Raw genomic sequence first — 20313 nt, 5'->3', positions numbered from 1 at the left:
ATACATAACGACTGATTAAACATAATTTTAGATTTTGAGCGGAGCAAAAAATGTATTGATTTTACCATTATATGTATTTATTTTTCGACTTTAGTACCTCAATATTTTTTTAAATAATCGGGATTACTATCGGGAAACAAACTAAAAATTAAGGGGCAAACAGAAAATTTTAAGCACAATCAGTTTTCGATAAAATTGATTTTGGTTTTTGATGTAACATTAAAACAAATAACCATATATATATATATGAAATTTTCACCAAATGTTTATATAAGTATTTTCTATCCACCACGTAATTTTTAAAAAATGTCGAAATGATTTTAAATATTTATAGGCATATGTAATTTTTGATCATTTTTAGTTTTTTTAAAATTAATACCGATAAAAATGTAATGTTGGGTAGAATAGGTTGAACATTAATTAATACCAGGCTCCTAACACATTGTTACAATATCAATTGAAAAATATTAAGAATTCATTGGCACCATTTTTTTTTATAAGCATTTATTTAAATTAAAATTTTTACTGAATCGTAAAAATTACGGCAATGTTCAAATTATCATAGATAGAAATAAATTAAAGTTTTTCTTTTTAAATCTAAGGTTTGAAAATTTAATACAAGGCTTTTAACATATTTTTACAATAGCAGTTGAAAAATAAAAATAAATATGTAGCCACAATTTTTTTTAGAAGCATTGAAGTTTGAATTTTGACAACATACGTAAAAATCACGAAAATTCGCAAATTATTTTATGTTAGAAATTCATAAAAATTGTTCTTTTTAAATCTAAGATTTGAAAATGTTTAATAATCTATAATATATATCCTAGACAGATAAACCGTCTCCGCTCAGAATCGTTTTTCGTATACAATGACAAAATATCTTTGGATTTAAATTTAATTCCATCCATTACATTAACCCACTTGTTACCTACTGCTGTACAGAGCAACATCCCCGACATACCCGCTTTTTTCAGTATAAGTTAGCAATGCTAGATCAAAGTACAGTAATAGTTAAATATGCTGGGTCGTGAAAATAATGAATTAATATTATTTTAATGAATCTGTAGTAAGCTTATATTCTCTAAATCTTGATATAGTGACTCATAACTGGTCTATTTAGTGAACCGTTAAATTAATACATTTTATTTATGACTCGACAATAAAGTCTTACAATAATTTATTACTAATGGTTACAAAAAATGTGATAGACATTCAAAGATAGAACTGTAAATGTAACATGCGTTTTTGAAACTGTTCCTATTCTATGACGACATATTATAAATTCATGCCTACAATACTTTTGAAAGCAAGTTTATTAAAATATGTACATTATTGTAGACATTACAAACAGTTGTTTGGGGAGTGCCTATTCATATTTTGAATTTTTCCATTGGGGCATATGAAATTATAAAGAAAAAAGGAAATATATTTGTCACTCGATATCTACAACATTTTATCAATGAGAAATAGTCGTCAGTATAGTTAATACTGCCATTGTCTGGGACTCTTGAATAAATTACTAGAAATCATTTTCAGTTTAAATCTAATTTCTTTTTTTGTCTGATTCTGAGCGACATATTGATTTTCTAATAATGCGTACATTTTTTAGATATTAAAAAAGCTTAAAATTAAGTCTTTATAAGTTTTATACAGATTGTATATTATAGATAAATAATATTTATAATAAAAAATTAGCTTAAAATATATATAAAAAAAATAGTTAATATTTTTATTTTTTTTTTTTAATGTCTCAATATTTTTCAAAATAAATCGTGAGCAACTGTGTAAGACATTGAAAGGGTTTAATATATTCGCCCTTCTATTCTTATTTTTTATTTTTTGTGAATTGAAATATTTTTTACTTTATTTTTATGGAATCAATTGAATTTATTAATTTTGCTACACAATAATGAGATAAATTTTTATTTACCTAATTATAATATGTAACCTTATTCAATCTAGAAGACATTCTTATTCTTTTCAATCTAGAGACATTACGTACTTAAAATGTTATCATGTTCTTTTTATGTAAAATCTTTAATCGTATAAAATAATTATGATTGATTAATATTTTTTTGATTTATAACGAGTGAAAAACGATTTGAATTAGGTACCTTCATAATATATTTTATTTTTATTAAAATGTTTTAACACATTTTTAGTATAAATGACTTTTAATTGTTATTTGTTAAGTTTATGGTTTTTTTATCGTTTATTTAGGTTAATACTCATAACGAGAGTCCGAGGAATACTTTTTCTACACCTCGAGATAAAATTTTTGGAAACAAAATTCAGAACATAAACCAACATTCCACTCTAAATGATGACCATCTATGGCAGAAGGATTTAAAAACCAAAAATAAAGTTTCCACTTGCCTTTTACCGGTTATATTGCCCTATAAATTCTAATTCACATTTAAACGTGCTGGAAAAAGGGCCCAAAGGTTTTTGAAACAGTCCCTTGCAAATAAGTTAATTTAATCTTAGCACGCAGGAACTTCATCCATTCTAATTCTGCCTGTCGACATTTCGACCTTTCGCCAATATCGTCGTTTTCCTGGGGGAATACTACTGGATCCTAATATCTTACAGACATTCAATGTCGTGGCCCCTTCGGTTACCTTAATGGTTATATATTACGGTAGCGTTCTTAGGAGACAAAAAAAAAAAATTAAATACCTATTTGCAATACAACCACACAACATTTTCAAAAGCACTGATGTCAATCATATGAATACATAGTGTTCCACACATAACTATTTGCACATAGAAAATCATTCGAAATATTTCGTGTTTAAATGCAAATAAAGAGACTTCTCTCGCATTAAAAGTGCAGACATGATATTCTTATTTATGGCTTTTTGCTATTGACATAATATGTATATTAATATTTTCTTTACGGTAATTGGTCAAACGATGATAATATTGGCGTTACAATAAATGGTAAAGTATATTGTTAAGCATAAACTACACAGGTTATTAGCTTTTTACAAAAAATGTACATATAGTCGTATTATTATAACCATTATTATCTTGTAATTCAGTTGGACCAGTATAATATTGTATTACTCTCCTGTTGAAATTGAAGTATAGTTAAAATACAATAAAATACGAGTTTGACATAATGATAGATATGCAAGTATATAGCAACAATATGACGTATATTATATCAACATATTATTTTCATACACAATTATAATAATAATAATAATAAGACGATTAATCGGTGTGTAAATTTACCTATATTATAGTATGACTTGAGATATTTATTGTATTTTTTTATTATTATCATTGAAGAATAGAATATAAATAACATTATTATTATTATAAATATGTAACATAATTGTCATATACATGTTTTACACTCCGAACGGTATTGCCACTGTACCACGCGCATCATTATCACAATAGCCGACGGACATTCGACAAAAGGATCATGTTCGTTCCGCAGTGTTTTTTTTTTAAACATTTTTACGTTCGTTACATTCTCTATCCTATTGGTAGGCACATTATAATATACTCGCATTATTGTACATGAATATTATTATTATTTTTCAGCCTCTATGGCCTGTATCATTCCCAACCGGGTAGGTATTTAACTACCTGTCCGTATTTCTAGTCTAATTTCATGGTTTCATGCAGACAACATGCGTGTCACGCCTGCATATTATAACCACGGCAACACATCGTCATCATATATACAAACCCAACATGCCGATACTATATGGTATAATAAAAATAACATACACACACACACACACACACACACATCTATAAAACACTATTCTGGCGACAGCAATTATTATATTATGCTCGTATACCATGTGTGAATAGAGGTGATATAATAGAATTCGATGTTGTTTTCTACAGTAGCAACGAATCATTTGAACCAATATATTTTCGTCTTATATAATAATGTTACTATATATAGTGTTCTCTTATTACTACAACTACTACAGATCTAACAATCGCGCACCCGCAATAATTCACAAACGCACCCACATTCATAAAAATCCCCTCTCAGGTATTTCTGTATTTCATTTCATTAATTTTTTCATCATTTAGTGTGTCTATATTCTGCTCTCATCACCTACCCCTCCTATCCTGACATTGAATCTGGTCTCCAAAAGTTTCCTGGCGCAGATGGACCCTCTGTAGATCTAAATATCCAGCGTGCAAATAAGCTTGCTATTTTTAAATTAAATTTTTCGTTTCTCACTTAAAATCCATACAACGCTGATATGTAGTTATTTATAATAATATGTCAATAATCGTGTATCCGAAAACTGTCTTAAGGGACGATAGTTTATGTTTTATCAAAACTTTAGAGTTTATTACAAACTAAATAATTTAAATTAGTACACAAAAGAGGTATAAATGTATATTATTATTTTATATCATTAAAAACTATATTCAAAGTCGTTTTGAAACATTTATAAACATCAAGAACGGCTTTTCAAAATTTAGCTATTAGATTTAATGGTTTACCGCAGTTCAAATATAAATTATTTATTGTTCTTTTTAACAAGTTAACAGGTTATCATTTAAATGAGACTTATATTTTTAATTTGTTTTAAATTTTTTAATAAACTAATATGGTTATTGCTTGAGAAAAAATATATTTTGATAAATTAAAACCCACATGCGCTGAAACCAAATAGTGGATATTTTTTGAATTTTTGAACAATTACAAAATGTAAAACCCATGATTTGAATTAATAGCTTATTTAGGTTGTTTCGGGACTTCTGGTTATTTTCGATCTTAATAATGTCTATACATACTATTTTGTTAATTTATGAAATATACATATTCAATTAGGTATAACTCTATATTATTACGTTTTTTTTTTTAAATCTTGAAAATGTGTCGAGTGCAATATGATACAAATAGAAGTGTACGTATTATAGGTAATTTCAGCATTTACCGAAATTTTAATCTGGGATTGTGAATAATAAAAATTAAATTTTATTTTATATACCGAAAGATTATATTTCTATTCAGGTTGCTGAAGTCTCTGATTGAAAAACAACTGAATATTATAATGAATAAATTATTGAAGTAATTAGGATTTAGAATCAAGTTTACATTTATTTTGCACATTTTTAATTTATTTTCTATATATATTTCCATAAAAACTCGAGCAAAATATTTTTTGTATGATTTTGAGTAGTGTACCTACTCTGTAATAATATAATAATATAGTATAATATTAATGAATCATGAGTATTCAAGGATATGAAATTTAATTCTATCTTATAATCGATGCTGATAAGTCGAAATACCCTTAGTTGTGTAAATATAGATTGTTAATTAGTGCCGAGTTAAACTTTTGCATAAATGCCGATTACTGGTTGATTCGCTAAGCCCTAGCAACAGAGATCTGTTTATCCACAGTTGGTAAATATAATATTTTAGTAAGTTATAAAAGATGTGATGATAATACGAGCATAATAATATTATAATATCATACGTTAAAATAATATTGTTCAATACAACATTACCTATAAAATTATCACTTTTAATATCACAGAGTAATAATAAACAATTTTGTCATATCAACGAATTTGATAAGTCAGATATGATTTGATATGATAAGCACAATTTGAGTCCAAACAGAAAAAAATAATATTTTAATTTATCATCTCCGGGTGGAAACCACATAGGTTAATACGTATATGTACCAAACAGTTTGGTGGTGGATGATTGATTGTCCATCGTCCTCTCGGTCCTCGGACAGGATAGTGTAATTTTACTGTATTCGATTTGAATGCAATTATTGCATTCGATAAAAATGATTCTGAGTGGACAAGGGAATCTTTTTTATCTAATTTTATTCGTTTCTATGGTGATAATTGTCCGTAATTATTTAATATTATAAAATTGTGAAATCGTACGTTTTTCTCCGATTTTATTTCGAGTACCGTTTCGAAAATCGAAAAATGACCTCTAGAAAGTACCAACTCAAGAACATTACCTTTCAGAAAATTTCTACATTTGATATTTTTGAGCAAGTTTAGAGAGAGGAAAAGTGTTTACAAAATAAAAAAGAAAAACAAATAAACATAATTGTAAAACTAATACATTCCTCGCTCCACTCAGAATCTAAAAAGTAAAACATAAATTGTATTGGTTGTTACACGAACGTCTTAATATTATAATTATTGAAAAACTGTAACCATCTTGTCAAACTTCAATAAAACACGATTTTCGTCAATTTTTTCAATTTTCAGACACATTTCTGGTATGAATATTATTATTACTAAAATATAAACTCGTTACCCACTACAGAGACCTCTTCGGTGTGACGTAAACTATTTGAAACACTCTTGCGGTGTGAAAGTTATTAATAAATCATTTAATTTTGAACTACCGGACGTTTAAAGGTTTTTTTTTATCCTATTATACTGCTGTGAAAAAGATACATTTTATCGGGGTGAAAAAAAAATGTTAGTGGGACCCCCCACACAACGAACCCCTTTACCAAAATTACCATTACATAGACTTATCGCGGCAAAGTCACCGGCCGAATCCAGAAAAGGTAGGCAGTATGATTTACGCACAATAAAATACGTTCTAATATTTTATTATACTACACGCATAAACTGCACGCGCCGTCCAACGTCTGATATTATACCACAACAATTTTGTGTTTGCACTTCATTAATTCAAGCGGCAAAATTCTATAACACGTAATTTCTGCACGGTCGCGGGGAAACATAATCCGAACATAGCTTTTATTTTCAGTTTCACTGTTAGTCTAACCGACAAATATAAATGACCGACGGGACGACACGTACAATATCTATACCTACATATCTTTAGGTTCGAATATATAATCTTTATAATTATACAAGGTGATTCAAAAGAAAGCAAACCTCCATTTTTACATATTATGTTCAAATTTAAATTCAATCGAATTCTAATTTTTGGAATATTTTAACATTTTCATACACATTTTCATACACAATATTGTTATTAAATTATTGAGATTTTTATATTACTTAAATATTTTCCTACGGCAAAACAACATTTTTGGTTTTCAAATGAGAACCTTTCTTCTTTTACCATAAATTATTTAACGGTTAAGTTTTCTAAAAATTTCGATCTATTTAACAGTGTCTGCTAAGGTACTACAGCTAATTCTTGTCTAAGTTGTCTAGCTAATGTCTTAGATGTTAAAATGTATGTTATAATAGTGATGATGTTTTAATGTTCTAAAATATGGTTTTAAAAAGATAAATTATATGTAATGATGGATCTAGTATAGGATCTATTATAATTAAATGTTGAACTTAATTTAGTTTACTTATTATATATTATAAATGTTGACAGATTAATATTTAAAAAAATCACCATAGACTCCATATTATTTTTGAGGTCATGGACCTTTTATCCAGAGTGTTGATAATTTCAAAATAGCGTCTTCGGGTATATTTTAAAATTCCAAAAATCAGATTTATAATAACTGGATTATTATTAAATTCAATTAAAGTTTGGAATATTTTTATTTTTATTTTCTATCCTCTTAATAATCTTATTACAGAAGTAAGGAGACTGCCTCACTTGTCTTATTCGGAGAGCCACTTCTTGTATGCACACAAATTTTATACTCGACTAGTTTATACTTATATATTTTCCAGTCCATGTCAGACCAACCGAACGCACAAGGATTACCTACATGTCATCCAAAGTCTATATTATCGGAACTTCGTGAGCCTATATTGTATACATATATAATTTAAGAGCGTTAAAGCCATTCCCTCGTTATTCGTGTAAGACGATTTGTTACGCAATTATGACGTTCAAATACATAAGCTAAAACTGTACGATTGGTATTTAGTATACATATTACATTATAAAGATATTGATTATTACCAACTACCTATATTATGATACACTATTGTAGGTATTATTAAATAAATACGTATAATAAGTAATACTGTATTACATGTACACATAGACCTATAAATAATTATAATAGTATTTATATTATGATAATAGTATAAACGATATCTAAATTGCACTTTGTGGTCCATATATATAGGAAGTATAACATGATTATATGTTCTTGTATGCGTAACATATTATATGAGGTTGTATTCTCGGTTTCAACCAGTGGTCGGCAGAAGTTAGTGGAAAAAAATCCACTGTTTTAACAGAAAAAGCGAAACCTATAAAATAATTACGATTTATTCAATATCACAGTGGCTATTAAAGTATTAAATATCATTATCTACCTAGGTCATAATTTATTCTTATTTAATAGTATTCAATCCATAAACACATACCATAAACGGACTCCTGAAGACATGGTACACCAACGTCTAACACCATACCATAATTTAATGTTTTGAAGGTGTCATGCATCTACTGTATATGTATTATTTTTTATGTCTATATATGCGTATCGAATCACCACATCGAAAAGTAATCTAAGTAGTATATCTTCCCACGTATGAAACACATCATATACTCTTCGTCTCTGTAACAATAAAGAATACGTTATATAATGTAGTATATTACATCGTATCTGAACCATATTAAAGTATGTATATATATATATATATATATATATATATATATTATGCACCAATAGAATTATGATAAACAAAAAATTCTGTTCCGACAGGCTTTTGCGTTTATTAGTTTAAGTGTATTTTGATGGTGTAGTACGCGTGACCGTTATATATTTTATAATGTTAATGTAGTTTGGTTGAAATATATCGTACTAAATATTTCTAGTTTTCTCCCGCTTAAGTTTTATAACTGTGAAACGATTTTTCAAAAACTTTTCACCCCTTTTTTCGTACGCTCGTCATGACTGAAATAGAAAACTTCAAACTCTAATCTATAAGTTCAATGCGGAAATATCTATTTTATGGCGTTCGTACATAAAATTCGTACTGACATAATGTTTCACAATAACTTTACTGGTCATTTTTTATAAGTATTGTAACATGTTTCGATACTATTTTATTTTTTTTTTTTTTAATTTTTACTTCCTGTTAAAACCAAAACAATATTTTCTGGTGTGTTGTACGAAAACTATAAAATATAAAAATGATAAATTCTATTAACGTTTATAATATTGTTTAATTTATACTATTCATCATCATAATTCATATCATATTCTTACTGATGACAAATATATTTCAAATTTTTAGAGGGTATTTTTGTGAAACTAAATTTGCCATATAGCAGTGAACATGAATTGTAATTTTTCCAGTGACAATTTAATAGAACAAAAATACACGTTTTCAAGTACTGTCTATTGGGCTGTGATGTAAAAATTGTATGAATCGTAATAATATTAGGTATATATACACTCGATCCAGTGGATATCACAAATGTAGTATACTTAATGAATAAATGTATTATTAAAACGCGTTAATACATTGTGATGTACATATATGCGTATATTATGTATAATAACATTGCGTAGGTGGCTGTGATGGGGTTGGATTCGATAAATCTCAAAATTTATTGGATGCAAATTCAATGTTTAATATAAAAAAAAATGTTATAATAATAGTAATAATAACTAAAAACAATAAAGAGTTTATAAAAATGTCATGTGGTCGTAAAACATAATATAGAGAATAAAAATACATATGTAATATTATGAGGGGACGTTGACAAATTAATAGCATGTGTCGACGATGCAGCCGATAAAATCACTGAAACGACTAACCAAGGCAGTGAAAATCAGATGTTTACGCGCTATCAAAATATGGATCTTGGCGTCAAACAATACAAAATTTATGGGTTAGAACGCATTTATTCATAGTCTAGCTCGCTTGTAAATTCTATACTCGTAACAGCTTTTGGTCGTGAACTTTAAGCGCTCGGACGCACACAGACACACACATACACATGAACGTACTGCTCAGCATATATTTTTCAGGCTACATACGGGTTGACGTCAAGAGTTCTGTATGTGTTTGGTAAAAACGAAGACCGACCGTTTGACACTGCGTGAAGTCTCGGGTTTGTTTGAGTACAGACATGCTATGTATTAAGCTAGTGTTTGATTTTTATCTTCACCATCGAAGTAATTTAATAAGAAACCATGCACAGGATCAGGGTGCCAGTACGATAAGTACAAACTGGTATGTATAGCGGCATAGTAATTGAAATCGAAATAATACGATATGATATTACTAGCATGTTTATAATGCCATAAGTATATTGAATTAGGTACCTACTATTATCATACTGTGGGACTATACGTATAGATAACCGAAAATAAAGCTTAATATTATTCGTTTTGATTTACACGCAGGATTGAATTAATTTTTCCAAACGAAAAATATATAGCACTATATATGTGTGCGTATGCGCTGCGTGCGTGTGTGCGATTATCTTAGTCGGATTTTTTAATATTAAGCTAATCGTGATTGCTTTTCGAAAGCGCTCAAAATAACGAGTAATACAGTATGCCGAGAGTTATTATAATATTTACCTATGATTGATATTGTAATGAAAGTATTTATATTTAGTATGAAAAATACCTAACAACAGTACAAATTACAGAAATAAATGTAATGTATGATAATTTGTTACAACTGGTAATTACCTAAAATATATTATTATAGCAGTTTTGTGCACTAATACAATAACTAGACCTAATATCTTGGGTGAGGCAATTCCTCCGTAATTTTTCCTAAAAATTGAACCGTGGGAGCTTCACCTTCACAACACTGTTAATTATACCTATTTATATTACACAAATTAATAAATTACATTAGGTACGATAATTATGTCTCACTCTATATAGATTAATTTTTTATTTTAATTTTGGTGTTCATATTTGGCATCGTATATATAGCCATTGATTTGTAAATAAATTCTTCTTTGTTATGATTTACTATCAGTAAGTAACAAACTAACTACAGTGCAATATTAAGTGTATGTTTGTTGGACAGTAATATTATGATAATCACATCGTAATTGGTAGTCATAATTATATAATAATAATAATTGATCAATTGGATTCAATGTCTATAACGTAGTATGCAATATTGATGAAAAAGAAATTGTTTAGTTTAAATGACAAATTAAAGGTTTTGGATGGAAAGGTAATGATGTTTTTTTAAATGAGGAATTATTTTTTTGTTTTTGGACCAGTTATTGTAACGTTTTGAAACAGTAAAAGAATTTTTATCTTCAACTTTGAGTGCGATTTTAGTAGAAAATCTAATCTAGGAAGTAAAACATAGAAAATCTCCAGTAGAAACTTTTCAAAATAATCAGGAAAAACAAAATACAAAATTTTGAAAAAACGAGAATATTTACACAACATTAGTTTTCGAAAATATCAATCTTTTTTTTATTAATTTAAGTATGCAATAACCATTGTTGTTTGATATTTCTTATTTTTTTTATAAGCATATTTTATAGATGCATATCATACAATTTTGCAAACGGTTTAGTTCAATTATCATCATTAAATTAAATTTTATTATTTATGTTATAACATTCAAAAAGCTTTTACTATAATATAAATTATTACTTTTTCTGAAAGATATATAAATGTTTTTCAAGTTATTTTTTCATTTAGTATATCAGTATTAATTTTTTATATTTGGCTGTTCAAAATCTACATTTTTAAAAATATTTGTATATCTATAAATAATAAATATTCCATTTAAATTTTTTAATGTTATTTATTAAAACTTTATATCACATTATCAATATAATATTTTTATGCATTTTATATTTGTTGGTATTCCAATTCATTTTACTAAAATGTTTATGTTAATATTATTTTATTTAAAAAACTAATATCTATCATTATTGTATTTTTATATTTTCCAAAACGATTTTTTTTGTGTTCATTTAATGTCTATATAGTTTTGAGTTCATATCAATATCTTGGAAGCTTTTTTTTACACACAAAAAACGTATAAAAATAATAAAACCAACGGAAAATATCTACTCTGCAGGTATTCAATTATTTAAAGAACAATTTCATGGGTACGCCAGACATTCGGTGCGGAGAAATGGTGGAGAAGTGAATGAAGTAACAAAGTTTATGTTTCTCAATCGTCGGAATGAGATTTTTAGGGTGAAAAAGCCTACGCACACTCGTTGGCCTCGGGGACAGGTGAATTTATTGTTGGGGGCGGTGACAGCTTACGGTGGTGGTACGAGGAAAATTGCATTAATGGAAAAATGAAACTTTTATAAACAGTTAGATCGTGTGCATGGGAGGGGGGGAAGATATGTTAGAATACTCCGGAAGAAACTCGGGACATACTTCTTACCACTTAATATTCATCAAACCGTATATTATGAGTGTATATGCGCGTATAATAATATGTATACTCTTGCACAGTGTACACGCCTTAACGTTGTGAGGCAATATGCAAAAACATCCCTGTGGTTTGACAGAAATAAGGAGGAATAGTGAGACTTATACATACACAACAGAAACATAAATTACAATTGCTGCCAAGTAAAGAGCGTACCCCTAAAGCGGGAAAAAAATGTATATATACTGCCAAAGTCAACTCGTCGGATGTAGCTAGGAGTGTTCCCAGGGGTAGTGGACGGTCGACTGTTTCCGGACAGTGGCGTGGCGGTAATAAAATCCTTTCTATGATGTTTTTCGCCATTCTAATAATAATAATATAGTCACGCCAAAGGACCACGCTAGTGGTTTTGTACAAAACGATAAAATATACAATATTATACAAAGCGTTTTTGTGATGCCGAACAACTTTTGCATTTGAAATCGTGAGCACATCACACACTCTGAGGAAACAATGTTGAAGCGAATGTCCACTACAAAATATCTGTAAACATACACAAAGAAAATGTTGTTTTTGATGTGGTATTTACCCTTTAAATTAACTAAGTGGGTTAACTACACTTAAATTTTCCCAGTTGTAGTAAAATACCTCGATTTTATGGTTTCTTTATGACAGCCTATTGTCGATTAGGTTATAAAAATCATAACAAAATTTTCGTTTGATTACAACACGCAACTATATATTATGCTATGTGTTGTTCTATAGATTAGGTACTAGAATTTATGGGGTTTTTAAATATTAGTTAAATATTAAAATGCGTATTAAATGTCTTAGAGGTAGTTAGAAATAATAATTTGAAATTGTCTTAATATGTATTTTAATCATTTTTTAAACCAAAAAAAAATAAAATTACTGATATATTATATTTCTACGACCTATTACATAAAAGTTTTTTTTAGACTACATAAACTAAAATATATGTGATTTTATTTGATTCCATTCAAATGTAATTAACTACAAAGGTGACAATTGCAGACATAATATATTACAATTTACAATACACGCCTCCGGTGTTTAAACGCATAGTAAATTGTCTACCTTTGTAGAATGTTCATACGTTTAAAAAACTATAAACAATATTATAAAGCGTTAAATTGACAGCGAATGTTCACACGTCTTAATCTCTCTGTGACACATAGAAATATTTGACTTGTTACAACAATATTTCGTTTACCTAGTATGTTAATGAACATTTTGTTGACATTTAATAATTGTAATCGTCAATAAACACACGTTGTTGGGCTCGTTAAGATAAAAAAAAAATATTATATATAACTATGACGTATAAAACAGATTTCGCTTTGTTCTTTTACCATAAAATCACATCGATTCGTTAATGCTAGTCCGTGTACGTACAATGTAGTTGAAGATAAAACTGTACGTTCATAACTTTGAATGAATGTATGTTTCTCTTTCAGATGTTTTTGCAAAAACTTATGATTTTACCGTGACAATATTTTTTCTGCTATACTTTTTCATTCTTGTAAATATTATTTTAAATGCCAGAAAAGATAATTTGTAAGATCAGAAGTCTGAAACTAATATCAATTATTATTATAATAAAACAAAGTAGGTTAAAACAATTAAAATATTATAATGTTAATTAATACATTGTGTTTACCTATAATATTGTATTCCCTCTTTTATATGGTAACTAAAACCACAATTGGTTATTCGGTTATACTTTATAACCGTTGTAAGCTAACTAATATTTAGCCAATGTCAGTTTTATAAGCGATTTATTAAAAAAAATATAACAAAAATACATCAGGAAATAAACGTAAGCGAATAAGCATTTATTTATACTATGATGAATACAGGCATAAATAAAAATTATTAATTCTTACTAAAAGTTATTTAAGTAGTATTTTCAAAGTCTAAACTTCAAAATTGCTTATATAAAACGTACGACGTTCAATGTATTTTAATAATATGTGCGTGTTAAATTATATGCGTGATGCGTGTGAATCATAGGTAGGTATAATATTATTTTAAATTCATAAAACGAGCGAAATGTCACAACGGTTCACAATTTTGGCAATAAAAGTTATTTAGCCTTTGAAATATTAACTGTCAGAGTGGACACAATAATTATCCCTGAAACACATTTTAAACATAAATAGATCATTATTTTTGGACAAATTCAGATAGCTATTTTAGGAATGATTTGTATTTGAAAGATTTTATGACATTTGACAAACAATAATATGTAGAAAAAATAAGCATGTTTTAAATTTCAAATAAACGTGATAAATATAATGTTTTATAAAACATTATTTATTTAACATTACCTATTAGTCGTCTAATCAATATTCGAAAAAAATATCTCCTTTTACCAACATTACCACAATATTATTTAGATAATTTTTAAAATAAATTAAACTTTTATACCTAAAGAAAACACAACTTTCGTTTAAAAAATGAATAAATTGTAATATTTGTTGGGACACGCAATATATTCACATACATTGCAATTATGATATTTAAGTACTTGCTGCAGTATTGTTGTCGCATTATGCTTACCAACTCAATACTATTGTATCTCTTGGTGAAACATCTGTACCTATTTATTAGAATCGTAATACATTTTGTCTCACGAGTACGTCCGACTTATTTTTACACGCTTAAAATAGAAAATTAATGTTCAAAATAACATTGCAGTAGATAGAAAGATTGTTCTAAATATACATATATATATATTTATTATATTATAATTGAATGATTTTTTTGAGCATAATTCACGAAATGTTAGTTGTTTTTACATTTATCAGTGTTTAAATATTATTAAGCAAAAAATGTGTTTACTAATATCATATTTCTTTATATTTTAGCAGTTTATACCAATAAAATTGTCTAAAATTAAAGTTTATAAAAGTTGTGGGTACACGTAAGTGCTGTTTAAAACGAGGTATCACATATTACCTATCGGTACATACATTTCAGAAAACATGATAAAATGTTTGTAGTATATTTATAGAAATGTAAAATATACGCTACGAATATTAAAAAACAATTCTGCTTATGTTAATTCTGCTATTTTAACGAACCATCTGGTTCATAATTCGTGTTAAGCGGTAAAGCGTTTCTTCAGGTCGTGTGTGATAAAAACGATATTTCATAATATTATATTTTATATAAACTTTGTCGTACACACATCACTATAGGTACCTAATAATAATTTTTATATTTTATACCACACAAATATGCAAACATTTACTTGAAAAAGATTTGGTTAAATATTGTCGTGAATTATGGAAAGTAGGAATAGGCGTGTTTTGGCGGTGTAACCGGCGCTAACCGCTAGTTAACTGTTTACTGATATCGTTTTCGCGATTACGGTTACTGTAACCGGGTAACTAATTTCGTGAACGAGTTTAGTGAATTTTGTAACCGTCGATTTCGACCTGGTAAGAGGGTTTACTGAGATTTGGTTACTAAAAAGTTTATGATAAAAACGTGATAACAATAAAATATTAATTTAATAAATTTACTTTAAGTAATTTTACATAATTAAAACCAATAGTAGATTTGCCTATATAATACACTAGTACATTTTAATAATTTTAATTATGGAAAGTACTAATTACGATTTCATTGATTTTATCAGAGACGAACAGGAATGCATACAAATAAAAAACAGGGAAGTTTATTGCAAACTTTTGGACAAAGGTAAGTTATTTATTTTCCGAGTATAATAATCATAAGATTAATGATATAGATAGGTAGTGCTTAATACCTTAAATTATAACCTACACTCAGCGGTGCAACTAGACACTTGGAGGCCCTTAAGTTAAATATAAAATGGGGCCCCTACCCAAAAATATAAATGATCTTAAACCTCTCCTCCTTAAACCTAACCTCTCAAAAGGCAATCAAAATAATTTCATAAAATGAAAAACAATTTTATAAACTACAATATATTTTTTCAAGCTGGGCACAGTGGGCACGGTATTGGTCTTTGCCTTAATTAAACAAATTTAATTTTATGAATTTTTCAAGACAGTCCATCTCCTATTCACAGTGGCGTCTAACATTGGGGGTTTGACCTTTTAAGATTCTGAGCGGAGCGACAAATGTACTAATTTTCCAATGATTTGTTTTTTTTTTTGAGAGTATACACGATAAGTAGTCAAAATAATGGTTTGATATAATATTTATAATAGTAGATGTTAAAATATCAGCCATATCCCCTCACATGACAAAATCATTTGACCGACACTGCCTATTCATCACAACTATTATTTTAATGGTACCATTCTTAACCGTATTTTCCTGTCTTCAATATCAGCTTTTGGACGAAAATGCTCATTCCGAATTACTGTACTTAATAAAGTTAATTTTTTAAAATTACATTTAGGTTTCGTTATTACTATATTGCTAGTAACAATATCATCAGACTCTACAATGTCGTTCATCATCATTAAAATCAGGGACAACTTCTTCCGTGAAAAACTCATGCTCACAAAATAAAGTATTGTACAAATTTCTTTACACTAGTAAAAAATAAAAACTTATACACAAGTATAGATTATTATACTTGAACTTGATTTTAGAAATTTGTATTTTGTATTTTTGTATGCCCGGTATTTCTATGATAAGTGTTATCAAATATTTCAGTAAACATGTTCAAGCAATTATTGTTTTGGCGTTCTAGTAAACGTTTTCTAACCGTATTCTATAACCATAAACTTATTTATTGAACAGTTTACTCCACCAAAACACGCCTATTGATTGACTTTGAGAATGGAAAATATGGAAAATATTTCGGTTACCTACCCGTTACCACGTGTGCACCGTATCCAATGGTTACGTTGATAGTACCAGTTGAACTTACCAATTTTGTTGGCGAACGATGGAAAACAAAGACTTCTATTTTATAAGCGCTCCTTTGTGGAATTCACTGATGTACGTGTAGGGAAAGTTCTCACTGTAATCCAGCTGTGACAAATCCAGAGAGGTTCTAAACACACTACATCCGGGCAAACTACACACATTCAATGCGACTACTGACCATAATATTTTATTATCGTCTAATCGTCTACATAAACGTTTCTATCGTCTAATATTATGAAACGGCCACCTCGACCGTTCTATTGTCGTTCATCTCCGTTATCTGATTATTAATTTCACCGTTTTTTCATTTTTATTTTCACTGTGATCTTGATAAACAGCGTTTATATGGAAAATGTCTTCAATGTATCTATATTATTTGTTTATTAATTTACGGAATAAAAATTCCTTAATTAGTACAGCACACAACAATAATACAGTAATTTAATATAATTAACATAATATACAAGAAGTGATGGCCCAAAAATACAGCAAAATTACAGGTATTATAATATTATGATGATATTTTGCGATGAAAAAACTAGTATTTTAATCTCCTTTAGCCTTAATCACTATACGAGCCTCCCATTATTTGGAGAAAATTACTCACCAGGCGGCTCGTCAAGGGAGAATGCACAAAAGTCACCTTTATAATTCACAGTTTCTTTGTAGAAGTAAACAATTTTATATGTCTCTAGTACCGTTACTTAGCAATTAGAATTTATTGTATTTACATTGTATACACGGGTACTTAATGGTTAGGTTACTGAAAATCACGTACCTATACCACACGTACTGTATAATGTGTTCTTAGCGTAAAACTAAAGCATAATATTATATAAATATCAACTAATATTTACCATTGGATTATTTTTGCTGACATGTACATTTTTGTTTAATCTTTAATGTGCTCGTAATATGCAAGTGATATTTAATTTGTGAACGTTGCACGTTGTCGGTATTCTGACCCAAAATCAAAAGATGATTGGGTACGATGTACGTAAATATGTCCATCGTGGAGGCAGGCACCCCAAATTATCCAACAATCAAAAAATTGATGATTTATCAATAATTAACATAACAAATATTTGTATACTTTAAATTAGTATATGTCAGTTCAATCACTTGCATATTGCCGACCAACTACCAAAATTTTAATAACATTATATACATACACGTGCTATTATATTATACATATATATTATTAATTATTATAAGCTAATTACAAAAACATGAAATATGATTTTGGGTTATAACTCATAATATCTAATTAAAAATTTCCAAAATCGTAAATACGACCATGAAATAGGATAATACGAAATAATATTATAATTTATATTTATATAATTTTAATTATAGGGAGTGAAATGTCACGTAATATTACTCTTTGGTCTAAACGTATATCTGAAATTGTACTATTACCTAGTCTACACCCATCATATCTACTTATAGGTTATTTTTTTTATTTTTTTTTTTATTGGTTTAGATCATCTAAATCAGATGTGTGCGATTCCGATAAATATAAAACTATACATTTGGAATCTTAAGATTAATTATTTTGTATGTATCATTTCGTATACATAAACATCGTAGATACTAATGGTATCAGTATGTTTTTTTAAATAATATTATACAATAAACATTAATGAAATGCAAATGATTACTGTTCATATTTATGTTATTAAAGGTTCGTCCCATATTGCAAGATAAAATAATACAAAAAGAAAATAGGAAATTTACTAGGTAAGCATAAAATTTGCTCAAAATTATAAGTATGATATTATAATGTATATAGTTATGGATTTTTGTCAAAAATCATCTTCATCTTGATATGGGTCTTATATTGTAATGGGTCAGACACATGTAATCATCCACCTACATACAGTCTTAGAGATTGCGTTCCTGTTTGGTAGTATATTTTATGTAGGATTCATATCATTGAAAAAATCTTGCGAATACTCAATATTATGTTAACGAGCGTTAAAGTGCAGCATGCAATAGGTTTATCAAATGTATAATACGTCGATATAATATATTATTGTGGTGTTTGTCGTCACATTGTATACCAATATATAGTATATTATACTGATCGACATAAATGAGCACGAGTGGAATTTTTACTCCCCCAACACATCGCTCCACAGGGTACAGCAGTGTCACCTGCTACACCTTCCAAAACAAGCACAAATATCATCGTAATAGGTAGCATGACTCCAGCCAGTAAATAATATTACCTATGTGTATAAGAGTAGTGTTGTGATATAATAATTATCACTTTCAGAGATTTTCAACGAACGACTTGCTAGTAAAACTAACGACCGTTTTCGTTATTATCTGCGTTACTGTGTAAATATTTTACCCGGACGTAATGTTATTGTTAACCCGTTTAATGTATTATTAAATTAATATTGTTCGTAATAAGCGCACGTTCGTTCAGTTGAAAAAAAAAACGTTTAGCGGGGAAAAAAGGAATAAAAAATAAACTAAAACCGTTTTCGACAATATAGTAGTTAACCTACCCTTCTGTTCGATGTACTATACTGTATATAGGTATATGATTATGTGATGTACCCCTATTTGCCGATCCGTGTCGAAAATAATAGTAGTTGGCTTTCGCATTCGATGGCGCCCCGCCAAATTCCAATCGTTTCGGTCGCTGTTGTGTACGGACGTGTACAACTTCTCCAGTGAGCTCCACCAAAATACCAACCACCAATATTATTATAATACTACAGATCACTTGCCCGCGGTCGTCGGCTATTATTGAACCAAAAACCACGATCGTGCTCCTATTATGGTAGTACGCCTCTACAGTAAAATATTTATTATCATTAGGTACCTATCATTCCATACACCATTCTGGTCATATTGTAAATTGAAATAATTATTGTAAATCGAGAAAACAGGATAATAATAATATATTAATTTAATGTTTCAATTTTCTCGTTATAATTATGCGACATGGACACTACATTATCTGCTGCCGTAGGCCATAATAACTGTTTTAAATTATGATCCTATAATGTGTGTTATCTATATTTTGATTATATTTTATAAACTATATCGTGATACTACAGGATGTTTCGTTTATCGTCGTAATTTATTATTATTATTATATTTTATTGACTACCTTCTACGAATATTAATTTATTATTCGTATGGACC

The sequence above is a fragment of the Diuraphis noxia genome, unplaced genomic scaffold (assembly GCF_037042655.1).
Source record: "Diuraphis noxia isolate RWA-SAM2 unplaced genomic scaffold, SU_Dnox_SAM2 contig0003, whole genome shotgun sequence".
NCBI classification, from domain to species: domain Eukaryota; kingdom Metazoa; phylum Arthropoda; class Insecta; order Hemiptera; family Aphididae; genus Diuraphis; species Diuraphis noxia.
This window is presented reverse-complemented; position numbering follows the sequence as displayed.